The sequence below is a fragment of the Olea europaea genome, unplaced genomic scaffold (assembly GCF_002742605.1).
Source record: "Olea europaea var. sylvestris unplaced genomic scaffold, O_europaea_v1 scaffold399, whole genome shotgun sequence".
Lineage (NCBI taxonomy): Eukaryota > Viridiplantae > Streptophyta > Magnoliopsida > Lamiales > Oleaceae > Olea > Olea europaea.
This window is the reverse complement of record NW_019259490.1, coordinates 659,849-660,215: the sequence shown is the minus strand read 5'-3', so window position 1 is coordinate 660,215 and position 367 is coordinate 659,849.

Here is a 367-nt window from a genome sequence, read left to right as displayed (position 1 = left end):
AAAAGGATATCTGGTCTTGTGCACGTCAAATATCTTAGACTTCCAACAAGACTCTTAAAAAGTGTTTGATTTACTTTTTCACCTTCATCATTCTTCGACAACTTGATTCCGCATTCGACGGGGGTGCATACGGGCTTACAGTCCTCCATATTGAATTTCTTTAGAATTTCTTTCGCATATCCTTCTTGTGAGATGAAAATGCAGTCCTCCATTTGCTTTACCTCTATCCCAAGATAGTAGGCCATATGGCCGATATCCGTCATCTCAAATTCTTGAGCCATGACCTTCATAAACTCAGTGATCATACTTTGATTATTTCCTGTAAATATAAGATCATCTACATACAAACAAACAAGCAAAATATCTC